General features: G+C 44.3%; 1 long non-coding RNA gene across 1 annotated transcript in view; it reads left to right on the top strand.

Moving 5' to 3' along the window:
* Positions 1–11514, top strand: part of LOC108389329 (uncharacterized) — a 39744-nt gene extending 28230 nt beyond the window's left edge. The window contains exons 8-10 of the long non-coding RNA XR_012125533.1: positions 67–305; positions 738–907; positions 9512–11514. This is a non-coding gene — a long non-coding RNA (uncharacterized lncRNA). The remainder of the gene's footprint in view (positions 1–66; positions 306–737; positions 908–9511) is intronic.
* Positions 11515–15659: the final 4145 nt, after the last annotated feature.

The raw sequence follows: 15659 nt of genomic DNA, 5'->3' as shown, positions 1-15659 counted from the left end.
GCCCATCTGTCCGCTCAGATAAATCACTGACCTTCTTTTTTTTTTTTTTTTTTTTTGCCTCCACAGAAGGGTGTTCAAAACAGTTGTCTCTGTGATGAATCTTCACCGGCGTAGTGGTGAAACGTGCTGGATGTGTTAGGCCGTGGTTATCTCCGTACTGAAGTGCATGGGCCTTAAGAAGGTGATGCCGGCCTCGGCAACATGAGTCCCCTAGAAATGAAGATGATTGAATGGTTTGAAGTATGCTAATATACAGAAAATGCTGGTGCAGGCAGTTCTTCTGAATACAGTTATTCAGAATCCAGGTGAAAATCATTTCACAAGTGTTAATAATGTAATAATTCTCTATACACCATGCTGGGGATACATACAAATGCACCTGTGTGCATGCACGCACACACAAATTATAAATATGTGATATTGTGATTATTATAAGAAATACATATTTAGTCTTTGTCCCAGTTTCTGGCTCACAGCTGCCAAAACCCTTGGAATTTCCTAAGCGTTGAGAGTGTTAAAAGGTGTCTTCTGTTACGTTAATGAGGGGAATTTGGAAAGCACCTCAGGATAGGGCCTGGCTGCCAGTGGAGCCAGATTTGTGATTAGAGGCTTAGAACTTTCAGACCCACTGGTGACTTCTAGGGAGGCGAGAGGGGCTGGAGTTCGAGCCAATTGCCAGTGGCCCATGATTTAATCAATCGTGCCGGTGTAGTGAAGCCTCCCTACAAACCCCAAAGGACTGAGATCGGGGAGCTTCCAGATCGGTGAATCCGTGGAGACTTGGGGAGAATGCTGTGCTCCGAGAGAGAGCAGGGAAGCTCCATGCCCTTCCCACACACCCTGCCCTGCGCATCTCTTAAGTCCAGCTGTTCCTGGGTGATATACTTCATGATACACTGGGAATCTAGTAAGTAACTAGACTTCTGTGAGTCTGACTTTCTTCCTCCTCTGACTTCTGTGAACTGCGGTAGCTAATTAATTGAACCTGAGGAGGGGGCCGTGGGGGCCTCCCGTCTGTAGCCAATGGGTCAGGAGCACAGTTGGCGTTGTGACCAGCAGCTGGAGGTGGGGCGATCGCGGAGAACCCGGCCCCTGTGGGTTCCTCCAAGTAGTTAGCATCAGAATGTAGTTGAATTGTAAGACAGCCCGCTGGTGTCCAAGAATTGCTTGGTGTTGTGTGGGAAACCACATGCGCGTGCACACACACACACACATACACACACACACACACAGTGTATTGAGAATGAAGCATTTATTACTCATAAATCAGGGAGAGGGAGAACCGACATATTATAAATAGCCTACCATTATAGCTGAATTTTTTTAATTGACTTATAGTTAATGTACAGTATCATATTATTTTTAAGTATACAACACAGTAATTTGACAATTATATAAATTACTAAGTGCTCACCGTAATAAGCATAGTTACTATCTGCCATCATATAAAGAAATTAGAATATTATTGACTGTGTTCCCTATGCTGTACTTTCATCCTTGTGACTTACTTATTTTATAATTGCAAGCTTGTGCCTCTCCATTCCCTTGACGTATTTTGCCAGTTCCCCTGCCGCGTCCCCTATGGTGACCACCAGTGTGTGATCTGTGTTTACAAGTCTATTTCTGCTTTGTTTATTTGTTTTATTAGATTCTACATATAAGTGAAATAATACGGTATTTGTCATTCTCTGGCTTATTTTACTTGGCATAACACCCTCTAAGTCCACCCATGTTGTTGCAAATGGCAATATTTCATTCTGTTTTATGGCTGACTAATATTCTACTGTATGTATGTACCACATCTTATTTATCCATTCATTTATTGATGGACACTTTAGTTGCTTCTGGTCTTGGCTATTGTAAATAATGCTGCAGAAAACATAAGGGCGCACATACCTTTTCAAATTAGTGACTTTGTTTTCTCCAGGTAAATACCCAGAAGTGGAATTACTGGACCGTATGGTATTTCTATTTTGGTGGGGGAAGGGGAACCTCCATACTGTTTTCCATAGTGGCTGTACCAATTTACATTCCTATCAACAGTGCATGAAGGTACCCTTTTCTTTACATCTACCAATGCTTGCTATTTCCTATCTTTTTTATAATAATCATTCTGACTGGTGTAAGGTGATATCTCATTGTGGTTTTGATTAGTATTTCCCTGATGATTAGAAATATAGAGCATCTTTTCATGTGCCTATTGGCCATCTGTGTGTCTTTTTTAGAAAAATATCTGTTCAGGACTTCTGCTCATTTTAATTGATTGTATTTTGGTGTTCAGTTGTATAAGCACTTTATTTTGGATATGAACCATTTACGAGATACATCATTCGCAAATATATTCTCCCACACATAGTAGGTTGCCTATTCATTTTGCTTATGGTCTCCTTTTACTGTGCAGAAGCTTTTTAGTTTGATTAAGTCCCACTTTTTTATTTTTGCTTTGTTTCCCTTACCTAAGGAGACACATCTGGAACAAAATTTCTAAGGCTGATGTTCAAGAGTGTATTTCCTGTTTTCTTCTAGGAGTTTTATGGTTTCAGATCTTATATTTAGATTTTTATCCACTTTGAGTTTATTTTTTTATATGGTGTTAAGACAGGTAGCTGTCCAGTTTTCCTATCACCGTTTATTAAAGAGATTGTCTTGTCTCTTTTGCCATATATTAATTAACCATATAAGAGTGGATTTATTTCTGGGCTCTCTATTCTCTTCCATTTATCTATGTGTCTGTCTTTCTGCCAGTACCATACTGTTTTAACACTGTAGCTTTGTAGTGTAGCTTGAAATCAGGGGGCATGATACCCTGAGCTTTGTTCTTCTTTCTCAAGATTGCTTTGGGCATTCAGTTTCTTTTGTGCTTCCATACAAGTTTTAGGATTATTTGCTTTAGTTCTGTGAAAAATGCCATTGGTATTTTGATAAGGATTGCTTTGAATCTGTAGATTCTTTAGGTAGTATGGCTTTTTCGCACTATTAATTTTTCCTATCCATTAGCATGGAATATATTTCCATTTATTTGTGTATTTTTCAATTTCTTCAGTGTCTTTTAGTTTTCAATGTATAGGTCTTTCACCTGCTTAGTCAGATTTATTCCTAGACATTTTATTCTTTATGATATAATTATAAATGGAATTGCTTTCTTAATTTCTCTTTCTTCTAGTTCATTATTTCTTTATTAGAAACACAACAGATTTCTGGGTATTGACTTTGTATCCTATGATTTTACTGATTCATTTATTTTAATAGCTGTTTGATGGAGTCTTTAGGGTCTTTTATATACAGTATCATGTCATCTTTAAGAACATGTAATCTGTGACAGTTTTATTTCTTCCTTACCACTTGGGTACATTTTATTTCTTTTTCCTGTCTGATTGCTATGGCTAGGACTTCCAGTAATTCATTGACTAAAAGTGGTGAGTGAGTATCCTTGTTCCTGATCTTAGAGTAAAAGACTTCAGCTTTTTGCCATTGATTATGATGTTAGTTGTGGGTTTGTCCTATTTGGCATTATGTTCTCTCTATACCTAACTTTTTGAGGTTTTATCTTGAATGGATGTTGAATTTTGTCAAATATTTTTCCAATATCTACTGAGATGATCATACGGTTTTTATCCTTCCTTTTGTTAATGTGGTGTATCACACTGATTGATTTGAGAATACTGAACCATCCTTACACCCCTGGAATAAATCTCACTTGGCCATAGTGAATGATCCTTTTAATGTATTTTTGGATTCATTTGCTCATATTTAATTTTGTTAAGGATTTTTGCATCTGTGCTTATCAGGGAAACTGTCTATAGTTTCCTTTCTTTGTAGTGCCCTTATCTGGTTTTGGTATCAGGGTAATGCTGGCCTTGTAGAATGAAACTAGAAGTTTTCCTTCCTCTTCAATTTTTTGAAATGCCTTGAAGAGGATAGGTGTTAACTCTTCTTTAAATGTGCGGTAAAATTCTTCTATACTGCTGTCTGGTCCTGGACTTTTGTTTGTTGGGAGTTTTATGATTACCAATTCAATTTCATTACTGGTCAATTGGTCTGTTCAGATTTTCTGTTTCTTCTGGTGCAGTCTTAGAAGATTGCATATTTCTAGGTATTTATCCATTTATTCTAGGTAATCAAATTTGTTGGCATATGAATTTTTCATAGTAATCTCTTATGCTCATTTGTATTTCTGTGGTATCAGTTGTAATTAATCTTTCATTTCTGATTTTACTTATTTGAGTCCTCTTTTTTGCTTGATGAGTCTGGCTAAAGGTCTAACAATTTTGTTTATCTCTTTGAAAAACCAGCTCTTAGTTTCATTGATATTTGTATTTTTTAAATCTCTATTTCATTGTTTTCCCCTCTGATCTTTATTATTTTATTGCTTCTACTAACTTTGGGCTTTGTTTGTTCCTCCTTTTCTAGATCCTTTTGGTGTATGGTTAGATTGTTAATTTCAGATTTTTCTTGTCTCTTGAGGCCTGTACAGCTATGAACTACCCTCTTAGAACTGCTTTTGCTGCATCCCAAAGATTGTGGACCATTGTTCATATTTTCATTATTCTCCAAGTATTTTTTTATTTCCTCTTTTATTTCTTCATTGACCCACTGGTTGTTTAGTAGCATGTTGCTTATATAGCTTAGCTTTTTAACTTACATTAAAACAACTGTTATTTCTTCATTCAAGAAATTTATTGAACACCAATTCCAGGCACAGGGGATATAGTAGAGAATAAAGCGGATAAAAATCTCAGCATTCATGAAACTTCTTGTTGGAAGAGAAAGCCAGGAATTGAAATTTAATGACAATCTTATATGCGCCTCCCGATCTGCTGTCCAGCCCTCCCCACGCTGATCTGCGCATCTCTACAGACCACAGCCACAGGCTCTCTTGCCCTCCCATCTCTGGTTGGATTTGGCCAACGGTAGGCATTTGCAGCACAAGAGAAAAGTGGTGGAGTTTACTCATCGTGGGATGGCCGCATGCTTCTCTCAAAGGCAGCCCTCTCTAGATTCTCTAGATGCCTTGCCCTCTAAACTCCTCCCTTGACTCCAGTAACTGCTCTTTCCCTTTTCTTTATAGGCCTGGTGGTGGCAACAGGTCCCCACCACCACCACCACTGCTGTTGGCCCCGAGGCACTATGTCAGCCCTTGTTGGATTCCTAAACCTTGCCCACACCTTTGTAAATCATTCTTTTATTACATTGTCCTCAGACCACCCAGTTTGAGGATGCTGTTTCCTATTTAACTTGACCAATACACAAAATGAAGAAATCCACTTTATAGTAACTTAGATATTGGTAAGTTGCTGTTGAGAAAATAAAGCAAGGAAAGGGGGTGAAGAGTGGTGGGTCAGAGAAGGTGGGTGCTTTTTAAATAGTGTGTTTCTTCAGTAACAGTATGTTCTAGGGCACATTTCCCTATCTCTCAGCAGAACTTTCCTTTCAGAGGTAAGGAAAAATAAGGCAGGAACCCCAAAATGTAAAACCTAGACTTGAGGAACATCGCTGGTTGAAGCAGAGGTAGGAGTGCTGATGAAAGATCAGGGCTCCCACATGGCCTCCCCCTCCCTGCCCTCAAGGCCGCACAGTCTTCCACCACCCCTCCCTGGGCTTCCGACACCCATCTGTTGCTCCTAGGTCTCAGAGATACACAGGACAAAGGATGATACAGCATATTCATTTCTTAATCCTCTCCAAATTTATGCCACATCATTCCAGAGAAACATAAAACTACTCATCATACCCTCAGGAACAGCTTTTATTAGAACCCTGATTTAATACGTCCTCATCTCTCACCCACTGCTGAGAAAAGAGGTGACTTCCCTGTATTCATCTTTTCATCTTTATTTGTAAAATTGACATTATCGATCTTTTCCCTGTTTCTCTCAATGTCGTCTTTACAAAGACCCGTCTGATAAATTACCTCAGATTTCGGGATCAGGAAAACATTTCTGTCTCCTGATGAACTTAGATGTTTCTGTCCACCAGACAATGATAAGTACATATTCCTAGGCTAACAGGAAACTGACAGCTAGGTGTCGTCCTAAATTGATACGGCTTTTTCTCAAAAATGTTTTCTTAATGTAATCTTCTTCTCTACTTTCTCTTCCATGGTTTTTGTTTTATATATTTTATTTTCTTGTATTTGTGATTTCCTTATCCAAGTAGGTAGGCTTCAAATAAATATAATAGTGCAATCTAATTTAAATATTTTATTTTGATTTTGGTTCACTATTTTTCCTGACTATATCTACATCAAAGTAATCTATAAATTTTGAACTTCAGCCAATTAATAATTTTTGGTCTCTATGCTAACCAGAATAAGCAATTCAACAGATTTTTCTTTCCTGGTCAAGAGACTGTGTTTCTTCACTCATGAAAAGAAAAAACAATACTGGGTAATTTATTACTGCCAGGATTGTTGCTCAGTACTGAGGCTCAAAGGTGAATGTGGTACAGACCTGGTCCTCAAGGAATTTCCTATCTAGAATTAGTTATTTCACTCTCCCAAACTTCTTATTCAGAACCAGTATTTATTTGTAGTTGAACATTAATTTGCAAAGGAATATATTTTCAAAAGCAAAATTAGTTTTCCCAACTTAGTTCTATCCTCTTGTGCCAATAGATAGAGATGAAAGAAATAACAATTCCAAACATTGTACAACTGTAGCCTACCCCCAAATAAACAAGATTGCTTTTAAAACCCCCTGTGTGATAAGCATGCATGGAGACCAGCCAGGACTCTAGTGAGCCCCCGGGGCCGGGGTTTCTTTTCTTGGCCCTCCCACTCTGTTCAACAGTGAACCCTCTTAAAACATTTAAAATCAATATTTGGCCCTGATAGCCTGAAATGTTTCTGCCTAACAGGTTAAGTTATCCTTTTACATCATTCATAATTCCTAGCGAGTCTGGAGCTGCCCCAGCGTGCTAAACCACTTTATGCCTCTGACTGTGTCAGAACTGCCCACCAAGGTGTCCTTAAGGCCTGTAGGTTACAGCCCTGGGGAATCTCCAGCTTCTTTACCATTCATTTATTTGACAAATATTCACTAAGCATGTACAGTGTGGCAGGCTCCATACTACATGCTGCATATAAAGCAGCGAACAGGAGAGAGATGCTCCTGCCCTCTTGGAGCTGTGCCGGCAGAATACAAGCAGCAGGCCAGTAACTCCAAGTGTGATAAGACAGGGTTTTTGACCGCTGCCTTCACTGCCGTATCTCTCATGCATGTAACGATGCCAGGCTCCAGAAACGTTGGCCGAATGAATATTAGAGAGAGAAAGCACCAAGCACTACAGGGGCATATGCCAAGGGCCCTTGCAGTCCGGGAAGCTGGGGAGGGTCAGCCTAAAGAAATGGCATTTCATCTGCAACTCTAAATGATGAGCTGACCAAGAAAGGGAAGAGTGACACGAGTGGAAGAAGAACTTTGGTCAAAGGCCCACATGTATAAGAACAGAAGTATCATAAACAAACATACCCGGAATGGCTAACGTGGAAGGAGCCTAGAGCCGGGTGACAGGAGTCGGGGCTGAGCAGTTCGGTATCGGCACCGGCTCAGACAATCTCACCCAGCAGGTTACGAGTTTTGTGCTTTATCTTACAGGCAACGAGAAACCGTTGAAGTGTTTCAGGTAGATTGGTGATGCGATGAGACTTGTATTTTTGACAGGTCCGTGTAGGGCCAGAGTAAAGGCCTTGCAGCTAATGGCAAAGAATGAGGCCTTCGCTCCCGTGCTCTTTCCAGTGCTTCTTGCCTTTCCTTCTCCTGCCTGCTCTGCGGGGAGACATGTTCACAGACTCCCATGTTCCTCCTGCTGCCCTTGTTCCCCTGGAGAGGGCAGCTGTGCCGTCTCCTAGACAGGGACCTTGTCCACTCTCCCAGGTGTTTTTTAACTCATGTGCCCTCCAATCATAAACATACCATATCTTGATGTACAATACCATATACACACAGCTTCTATCCCAAGATTCTCCTCTTCTGTGATGACTCAATACCCACAATATCCAAACAAGCAAATTTGAACCCTCTGACTTAGGAAATCCATAGCCTGCACAACTCTGAGAATACCCAGAAAGTGTTGGGTTTTGTCCTCATTCCAATCTGCTGCTCCCCAAATTTCCCTAATCATTTCTGGTGGCCTCATCATCACTTGTTTATGCTGCCCCCAAACACAGACTTTCCTTCATCCCCCAAAGCACAACTGAAGATCCAGGAACAGAGGAGAATAAGAGTCAGCTTCTTGCCTCAACAAGAAGAAATTAGAAACTACTACATACGATGAAATCGTGATGTCACTTGCAGAGAGCTGAAACTGTAAATGTTTTCATCACCCATGTCTCCTAGAATACAGAGCCTGAGAGAAGGATTAAGATGCTAGCATTCTACATGAGAGGAACAAGCCATGAGCAGAGAGGGTCATGGGAAAGGGGAGCTGGGCAAGGAGCAAAGCGCTGTCTTCAGAGAAGTTTGTTTATTTCAACATCAGGACGATGCTCAGAAAGGAGCCTTATTGGATGGACTCACTCAACACATGCAAACTCTCTGGAAGAATAGCATGAGGAACCCACCCCTTACGGTAGGCCATGGAAGAGAGAAAAGAGCGCTGATCTGTCTCTCATGTCCCGAGTTTATTTCAAGAGGATCTACCTTGCCCACACCTCCCACCGCTGGGGACAGGTGAGGGGTTTCAGCTAAGTCCAAGGGTCAGAGGGTCCCAGGGGAGGTTCAGAGCAAACAGGAAAAAGGAGGAAGTCATCCAGGGACTCTGAGAAGGTCTACAGGGTTTACATCCCCAAATAAGCAAGTTACACGAAAAGGTAAAGACCTACCATGTTCATCTCTCCCTAGGAGATGTCCCACAGAGATGATCATCCTGACACTAAGAGGAAGGAACAAAGTCTATACTACTGTCCCTGTAATATGAGGTCCCCAGTCTGTACAATTTTATAGCAGTTACTAGCCTATAACCCCCACCACAGTCAGTATTCAAATATGTCTTCCTGTACAGTTTTCTAAGTGTGTGTGTAGCATTTGCCCCTCCCAGCGTATATTTGGTTGCTGTAAGTCAGGGACCAGAATAATATAGCACAATAATTAAGAACATGGACACTGGACCAGTGCTAACCATTATGTCTCATTTTCTTCATAAACTCATTCTGGTACAAGGAATGAATGAGATAATACATGAACAACACTTGGTAAATGCCTGACACACAGTGCTTAACAAAATTTTATATCATTACTGTCCTAATTGTTACTAATGATTATATTTCATACCACAAATAAAGTATGAAACACACCATAAATGTTTAATAAAATTTTTGCATATTGATTGATTATATAAGCTATGCTTTTTAAAACAATGCATCTATACAAGAAGGAATAAAATACTTCTGGGTCTTCTTAAATGTAATTGTCAAATGAAGAGGTTAGACTAAATTATCTCCGAGAAGTTATTTATTTGTTAAAGTTATTTGTTTTTGTTGAAATGTCTACTTGAAATCTCTTCTGGTTCCTAGCAAACATAAGCAGAACAACAAGTCCTGTTCTGGAGAAATTACGAAAGTTCTGCCAGCACTGGGTGTGTAAGATGCGATTCATAGTGACGACACAGACGGTGCCCCACTCAGATGTCTACCTGCTCTGCCAAAATCAAGTGGACACAAAACTTACCTCATCATCTCCCATCATAAAACTAGTTTTTTCTCTGTCACAATGAATAGCACGTCCCTCCACTCAGGAGCTGATGGGAAAGCCAGGGTGAAGGTCTTGGCGTTTCTGGAACGTCGACATATCTTGTCATTTCTATCTACAGTCTATGTATCTGAATCCATCCTCTCCAGCTGCATTAGCACCGCCTCGTCCAAGCCACCACCATCTCTCTTACCATAGCACAGTAACCGCCTTGTTTCCCTACCATGGTCTTGAGTCTGAATCGGTTTCCCATACTCTCCACCGAGCATTTTAAAGTCAAATCTGCCTCCCCACCTCCGCGCTGTAATCCCTCAGTGGCTTCCGTGATTAGATTATTGCAGAAAAGCTCCCCCCCACCACCGCCTCCCTAGAAGGTTGTCCCCTGCGCCCCATTGGTGTTGGGCGTGGGCACGTAGCTCATTTTGGCCAATGGGATGTTAGCTCATGTGCCACAAAGCAGATGGCCCTCTTGCAAGAGTTGAACATGGTGGGTCTTTGAACTTTCTGTGTAACTTGCTTATTTTGGGACGTAAACCCTACAGACCTTCTCAGAGTCCCTGGATGACTGCCTCCTTTTTTTTTTGCTGGGCTCTCAACCTTCCCCGGGACCCTCTGGCCCTTGGACTCAGCTGAAACCCCTCGCGTGTCCCCAGCGGTTGCCCGGGGAACGGAGGTGTGGGCAAGTTAGAGCTTCTTGAGATAAACACGGGGCATAGGAGACAGACCAGCGCGCTCTTTTCCTCCTTACGCCTGTGCCAGTCTGCTGTCAGGCTCACCCTGGTGCAGCATCGCCAACGAGGAGCCCCTGCAGGCAGCCCGGGCCCTAGGCTGAGGCCCCAGCGTGGCCGGCGTGGAGCAGAGCCCCCGTGGCAGACCTCACACCCACAGTGGAAGCCAGGCCCACCCAGCTGACTCGTCTGAGCAAGAAATAAACGCTCACCATCTCATTCTCCTGAGACGGGGCGGTGTTTGTTATGCAGCTGCAGCTCATTCATACAACTTCATGTAAAGTCACCCTAAAAATTCTTCGCAGGACCCAGAATGCCTATCCTGGGTCTCCTGGGCCACCCCGGCCTGCGTGCCGCCTCCGCCTCCTCCACACACTGACCCCCACCACTCTTTCTGGTCTTCAGAGGCGCCAAAGCTCTTGCTTTGCACGTTCTCTCACCTGCACGCAGCCTGGCACCTGCACGTTCTCTCGGCCTGGATTTGACTCCTCTCTGGGTCTAGTCAACCTCGACCCACACTCGGCCTATCCTTACCCACCCCTGCCCCAGGAGAACAACCCTGCTACTGCTCCCCACCCAAATTCTAGACCAGGAATCACCCCCATATTACATATTCCCACCTCTGTACATTCCTTCCATGGCACTCAGAAGGACTGTAATTTATTAACTGGGAAAATATTTATTTAATGTCTCTTATGCCAAATAGCCCCATCATATCAGGGACTACATCAGCCATGGTTACTTGTGTACCTCCATGACCAGCACATGCCTGACGTGATGAATACTTGAATAAACAGCTGAGTCACCCCTATTTCCTTGATTGGAACAACCTAAAATAGTATTTACACAGCTATCTCATATTGACTGTTGATAAAACTATCATGTTTTAGAGCTCCTCAATTGCAGGTTGTAGCTGAGCAGACAATTTCCTTGCCTAGAGGATCCTGTTTCATGTCCTGTCACTACCTCCAAGTACGTCACAGTCTGAAATGACAGCCAACAACCTACCTTTTCCTTGTTGTATTTCTGGCAGTAACTTTTAATAAGTGAATTATGATACTGTATATGTAAGCAAAAATATTAAAAGAAATTATAACATACCTGAGCTTTTTTTCTGATTTTAAGGGAATTTTTAAATTAAAATGCTGCTAAAGGAGAATGAAGTGAGAATATTTTGAGACTGCAGTTGTGATAGAGGAGAAAGGGGCCTGCCAGGTAACATTAAAAACAAAAATCAACCTGTTATCCCATATGTGCAAGAAATGGTAATTGGAAGAAAAACAGAGGGAAGGGAGGGAGGGAAGGAGAAAAAGAGACTCAGTGTTAGCAGCCCCACTAGTTGAAGCAGAATTGGAACAGAAGCTCCTGTCCATGCAATGATAACCCCTCACCGGGCTTCTAAAATAGCTACTAAGGGGTTAACAGCCAGTCTCGAGGCCGGACCTCAGCGGGGCCGCTCTGTTAACGTGGCTGTGTGAGCAGCAGACTCAGGTGACCCTCAGTGCCGCAGAGAATGAGTCAGCCATACCAGGGGGACAGGTCAAATCAGCATTTCTACACAAAATTTCAAGGTAAACGCCCTCTTGGTTTTTTGATAGGACGTTTTACAATGTCTGAGATCCATCACTGTGAGCCGGGAGAAACAAGGCCGGGAAGGCCAGGTTTTACCAGGCTTCTGGCCAAGTGAGCCACTTAGATGGGCCCCGAAGCACCTGGTTTGTATACAAAACAGCTGCATGGGAACCTGAGCTGAATCTTAGGGACTGTTTGCGTGCGATGGCTAAATTCTGTTAGGTAATGTGTGCAAGACACTTGACCTTATGCCATGTAGTGATGTTTATGCTTTGATCTGCCCCAAATAACACTTGGGATGTGATACTGCTTTTCTTTAGTGATGTGATTAAAAAAGGAAATTGCTATTTCCTTGCAAATCCCAGCTACCAGCACTGTGGACTGGCCCAAGGATGCTTGCGTGAGGAAGCTGGACTCGTAGGAGCACCCCATTCGGTTCATTGGTCCAGGACAGGGTGCAGATACCCCTGCTTTTCAGGAGTCCACCAGGGCCTTTGCTCTTGCCGAAGACCCATGTCAGTACCACTCACTGAAAGAGACCCGAAGGGGCCACTTTTATGAAAGGAGCTGACAGGCGGGGGTCGGGCTGGTCGTGTGTCTGCAGCGCCCCCGACAGCGGGAGGCCCCCAGCGTCCTTCCCAGAACCCCAGTCGGCGCAGTGTCAGCCCCAGAGCGCAGCTGTCCGTGAGCGCCTGGGCTTTATCTGGGCCTGGTTCGTGCTCCTGTGAACAGGATGGCAGAAAACGTGCCAGGAACGCCTGGGAGAGGTTCTCTCTTGGGCCCGCGAGCACTGGAAACTCTCCATATTAACGAACGGTGATCGCTTCTCGGATGCATGGCGTCTCGACCTAGGGAAGTTCTCACAGGAAGGCTCTGTTTGGGGACGGGGGGAAACCTGGACCTGACACCTGTTGGGGTGATTTACACTCTCCTCGGGCTGCAGTTCTTGTGTGTGTGTGTTATTACGACCATATTTTCAAGACCTCGAATCAAGATTCTTAGTCTGAAAAAGGAATTCTCACATATGTGGTTTTTCTGTACCAAATTCTCATAAATGTGGACATGGTCACTGATGCTTTCTCAAAATATGTAACATATCTTTTCAAAAAGGAAGAAACTGTATGGCACTAGGAATACCCTGAAATGTCCAGCAAACACCCCAAAAGCAATAGACATCTGGAAAGACTCAAAATTGGATGACTGCTCCATAAACAAGAGCGATTCTTAACTGAAAAAGTGACTTGGACTTCAGTGCTTGAAATCTACATTCAGAGTGTCACTATGCTCCTGGGGGTGCTGGAACAAGTCTGTGCCAGCCACTGTTCCTGTGCGGAATTTCACGTACAGAACTACAGGGGGAGTATGTAGGTAGATAGGTGATAGGTAGGTAGGTAAGTAGATAGATGGATGGATAATGTTAAAATGCCTCCAGATGCTCTCAAGCTCTCAGCAAAATAGCTTCAGGAGCCGGGAGTCCAGGACTTCCTCACCCAGGCGGGGGCTATAACCAAGTATGAGAGGCAAAAGTTGTTTTCAGTGTTTTTCTCACGAGCACTGGATATGTGCACCCCCCAAATCTAAGTGTGAACACGTCACTTAGGAGACTCTCCCGGCAGGATTGATCGCCCGCTGCTCTGAACTCCGGTGAGGCCGTGCTCCCTGCCGAACCTCCCCTACTGTATTGGGCTTCCACCTTCCCTACTACACTCCGGGCTCTTCAAGGGCAAAGACTGTTTTGAAGAACAGTTAAGTGTTAACTATAGTGATTGTTCTGTCCTCAAAAGAACTGAAGAAATGTGCTAAAAATCAAAAGCTAAAAATCACATCAAGAGAAGCTTATATTTCTGTCCCATGAGGACAAGAGCAGCGGTTCGTTCTGACGATGACCCGAAGTCAGAAATCATTTTACTTTGTGACGCAGCACACACAGACGTAGGTGTGTGAAACCAAAGCAGAGATTTCACCCCACAATATTCTAAAATTGTGATAAGCTCTGGCATCTATTCTAGTCTATTTTTTTTTTCTCTTTAATAACAATGGTTTCAATCCACTAAAACAGTTCTTGGGGGGAGCCTCTCAGAATACTTTTCATCTACATATTACAAGATGTGTGTAAGGTGAACGAAATCTCAGCAAATGTATCCATTTCTTCAACACCAGTTTATTGAGCACTGTGTGTGTTCCAGGTGTTAATGCACGAAGGTGAGTAACATGCACAAAGCCGCACCCTCCCGGAGCTTAGATTCTAGTGAGGGACAGAGAACAGGCGGTGTAAATGTTACAAACATAACAACTGAACATGGGACGGGGCTGAAAGTGATGGGGAAGGGGGAGGGCTGCTTAGGCAGGAAAGGCTTCTCTGTGAATGATACTTGAACCGAGCCTGAATGAGCCGCTTGAATGTCTGGAGAGGCGTGCGGAGCCGAGGGGGCAGCAAGTGCCGTGTATGTTTACAGTGGGGTAGGGGGGCTGCCAGGCCGGAGCCATGGCGGGTAGGTTCAGCAATCGCGTCTGTGGCCTAGATGGGCCAGCCCAGCTCCCTGCATAGAAAGCCGCCCTGGCCGAACCCCTGGCCACCTGACTGTGCCTTGTCCTACCTCCCCTGCCAGAGGCCCGGCCACAGCCTTCCAGGCAGGCTCGGACGCTTGACCGGAGGCTCCTAGACTTGGGCTGGTCTCAATAACTGCATAGAAAGCAGGGGTTAAATCCATTACGGGTTGAATGGTGCCCTCCTCCAAATTCCTATGGTGAAGCCCTAAACCTCAGAATGTGACTTATTTGGAAACAGGGTCACTGACGGTGAATGACATTGTTAAGGTGGGGGCCTGCAGGGGAAGGGACCCTAATCCCGTGTGACAGGTGAGTCCTCACAACAGGGGAACATCTGGACACAGATGTCCCTGCACCTCGACAGGAGAAAGCAAGGTCTTTGTCTTGTCTTAACCACTGTTTTGGGGGGTGTTAGTACTATTTGCTGTTGAATCTAATCTTAAGCAATACAAGCAGGCAGAGCGAAAACACGAGAAAACAGAGCCCAAGGGTGGACTTCAGCCCCAGAGGGACAATGGGGAACGTGGCTTTGAGGAGAAATAGTCAGCGAGGCGGGAGGCAAACCAGAGAAATCGTGCCCGGAGAGCCGAAGGGCGCCTGTAGGAAGGGAGTAGTGAGGCGGGCACCGCCGGTCAGCGGAGACAGGGCAGCCCGTCCCCTGGGAGGCCTCCGGGGACTCACGTGGGGTCGGCTGGCACGCAGTGGGACTCGGAGGCTGGGGGTGCGGCGGCCGTGGGCGGCTCCCGGGGGGCCTGGGTGCACCTGTCTGCGGGAGGCACCGTCTGGGCCAGAGTGGTCCCCCGAGTGGTCCTGGAACCAGCCCAGCGTCTCCAGGGAGCTTGTTAGAAATGCGCATTCTCGGCCGCACCGAGGCCTCCTGAGTCGGGAACCCTGGGGGTGGGGCCCAGAGATCTGTTTTGACAAGCCCACCAGGCGATCTGATGGGCACCGAGTCGGGCGCCCACTGGCGAGAGCAGTAATGGTAACAAATAGCAGCGACCCGCACAGGTGTCGGCTGCCCACGTGGGCACCTCTCACAGTATCTAAGTGGGTCGTCACACGACAGTCTGTTCTACCCGGGCGGAAACTAAGACTGAGGGAGGTTAGATATGCTGTCACCACA

Source organism: Manis javanica, chromosome 15 (assembly GCF_040802235.1).
Source record: "Manis javanica isolate MJ-LG chromosome 15, MJ_LKY, whole genome shotgun sequence".
Taxonomy (NCBI): domain Eukaryota; kingdom Metazoa; phylum Chordata; class Mammalia; order Pholidota; family Manidae; genus Manis; species Manis javanica.
Note: the sequence above shows the minus strand (reverse complement) of the source record. Positions and strands in the feature narration are given on the sequence as shown.